This window comes from Paramormyrops kingsleyae, unplaced genomic scaffold (genome assembly GCF_048594095.1).
Source record: "Paramormyrops kingsleyae isolate MSU_618 unplaced genomic scaffold, PKINGS_0.4 ups29, whole genome shotgun sequence".
Lineage (NCBI taxonomy): Eukaryota > Metazoa > Chordata > Actinopteri > Osteoglossiformes > Mormyridae > Paramormyrops > Paramormyrops kingsleyae.
Window position 1 is genome coordinate 151927 of NW_027325967.1, and position 3092 is coordinate 155018.

A 3092-nucleotide genomic window follows, 5' to 3' on the forward strand; every position below is an offset into this window, starting at 1 on the left:
TACTTATATTATTGTCAAAATAATACATAATATTGACCTTCGTAATTTAGTGCGCTGACTAGAGGAAATTAATGAAGAAATTAAACTGTGAAATCAAGTTTGTTGGAGTTACATCTCACTCCTTGTCGGGCGGTTGGGGGCACCTCACTGAACTGAGTTTTTGCAGGTTGGGATGTCTGAATTATTCTACCTTAGGGAAGGGAGGGGGTCCTGGCTGTGAAAGTTGGGGGGGCGGCTGCAGACGATCTCAGAGGCAAACTGCTGTCCACCCAAAAATGCAGGCCCCTCATGTAAGATCACATCCACCCAAATGTTCCAACCCCAGAGGCAAGCTGCTTTCAACTCAACCCCCTGACCCCAGAGGTAAGCTCACTTCCACCCAAAGACCCTGATCACAGAAGTAAGCTGACATTCACCCAAACCCCCAGCCCCCAGAAGGAAGCAGCCATCTATCTAAACGACCTACCCCCAGAGGTAAGTTGACATCCATCCAACTGCCTTGATCCTAGGCGAAAGCTGCCCCGGTACGTCTAGGTGGTGACACTCCATCCTACAGGGTTCACGTGATGCACTTTCCTGAAGCACACAGAGGACACTTCGGGTTTTAGGTAAGTGTGCTTTGTTTTTCTGTGTGTGTGTTTTATTTGGTATGGATTTTATTTAATGGCACGTAAAGATTTTATTGAGCACTGTTTTGGTTGATCACTGTAGCACTTATTCATCAATATTAACATTATTAACATTTATTAGCATTTTATTTGATCTGTTGTGCTGTTTATTGTGCGATTAACCTATTTCATTCCCAAGCTTACTGATTTTATGTGTTTTGGGAAGGTGTATGATGCCGTTTTAGCCCGACCCTTGTGCAGAGTAGGGCTGCACGATATTGGAAAAAAATTACATTGCGATATTTTTTTCCAAACGATATATATTGCGATATTGAGAGCCATCAATCCAGGCTAAAGTCAATAATTACCAATAATTACATATTAATAATTTCACTAATAAGCAAGCTTCATTACAAGTGACAAAAAGGTTACTTAATATTTTATTCCAAAATTCGAACATTTCTGTAAACACAAAAGCAGAACACATTTTTAAATAAAACAGCAGCTTTACACCAACCCCCCTGATTGATTTACAACAATATAACTTAAAATAAATATATTTTTTATAAAACAACTTATAAGCATTTTGGTTCACAATCTTTTAAGTCAACTTTTCTTAGCCAAAGTGCCAAAGTAAAACAGTGTTGGTGTTGGTCATCATAATCATGGCTAAATATATGAAATAAACAAAATGAAATAAAATTTTTAGATATTTTGTATTAAATCTTCTAAACAGATTAGAGAACATATTCCTGTAAACAGAAAAGCTGAACACATTTAAACAGCAGCTTTGCAACACCAACCCCCCTGATTGGTTCATAACATAACTTAAATATATATTTTTTTATTTGCTTTGCTAACTAAAGGTTTTTAGCTAAGAATACAAGTCTATCAACTAGAGGTCGACCGATATATCGGGCCGATATTTAGCATTTTTTAATGTATCCGCATCGGCCGATATCCGAGTGCACTACGCCGATTTTCAGACAGGCACGTCTGCGGGCAGCCCAGTGTTATTGTTGCTGTGGAACACGTGACCCATGCTGCCTTGTGCAGGGCCACAGCCAGAAGTTTTGGAAGAGTCCTGGGATAAAACGGTAAGGCTTAAATTCTGATCTTTCAATGACCTGTTTATTTAAGTAGTTTGCTATGAAATGTTGCTTTAAAAGAAAACGCGAATTACGCTATTGGGAACTGGGGTAATGATAATGAGCCTTCAACCAACTGTAGCTTACAGGTAACATTAAGGATCATTGATTCTAATAGAGTTCGTTTTGTGCGCTTATTGGTGGGCTCACAGACGTTTTTTAATCGTTAAAAATCATTTTAGTTGTTAACATTTTAATTATTACCATATCAGCCCGATGTTATCAGTTATGTTTTTTTTCTTGTGTCGGAGAGTTTCACTCTGTGAGTGTGTGGGTAATATTATCTTTGAAAGTCTTATTGTACTGTGTTGGCATGATTTGCATAGTGTGGGAATGTTTCAGCCTTATAGATTGTGATTATGTGTTAATGTAAGTAGTACAAGCATAATATTTATTATTCATGTATTTGAGCTGATTTACATTTTGTTTTGGTATGAAAAGGTTATTTTGATACGTCCCCCATGGAGGGGACCACATATTAAACGGATTTTTGGAACAGGGAGCCGGAAGTGGGGCTTGCCCCATCTGCTCCAGGCATCGACCCGGTATTGCAGTGCTTCCGGGAACGGTGCACCTCTACTGCCCCCTGTTGTTGAAAGGCAGAACTGACTGACTGAATGGGTGACTAATAGACTGAGTGCCTCTGGATGGCCAACTAATTAGCCGCATGTGGTGTGAGGGAGGGGCCCTGTCCGTGCGCGGCCCCAATTTCCCGCCTTTTTTCTTTTTTTTTAAAGTAAGGTGACACGCTGTCGTTTGTGCGGTGGGCAGCTGTGCTGAGGTAAGGCATGACTTCATCTTTGCCTTTTGAATTTTCCCTCATGTTTGTTTAAATGATTGCTGTTTTTTGAGAGGACAGGAGGACAGGGAGGACGCCGGTGGCTGCGACGCCCCTGGGCATTCTACTCTGCGCGGGGGCGTCACGGAGGCCCGGCTAACGGCGACCCGCTAAGCGGCAGCCCCATATCGACTCGGGTCTCTCTTCGGTCTTCAGGACCGGTATACGTTTCTTCTCTTTTCTGGATTGGAAAAGACAAGAGCAAAAGTGGAAGAGTTGAAGAAATGGCGTCGGATGGCGTAGCTTATAGCGGTGGGGCGTAAAGACCTTGCATTCCAGAGCATCCCTGCGCATATGAGAGTCTGCTCCATACATCTCCGTTCAGGTAAGTCAAGTTCCGGTGTGATCACTAGACTCCATTCCTGTGTTTGTCCCTAAAGAGAACAGCCAGGATAGGAAATGCTGGAAACCCATCCCGACTGGAGTCCATCCCTTCCCGGTGACACAGTAACCCAAAAGTGTTTGTGAGTGTGGTTTATGTCAGATTAGGAGAGCTGA

At 42.0% G+C, this 3092-nt stretch overlaps 1 pseudogene; it reads left to right on the forward strand.

Annotated features, from left to right (window-relative positions):
* The first annotated feature begins 2088 nt into the window (after positions 1 to 2088).
* LOC140584024 (U2 spliceosomal RNA) lies at positions 2089 to 2335 on the forward strand (annotated as a pseudogene).
* The last annotated feature ends 757 nt before the right edge of the window (positions 2336 to 3092 follow it).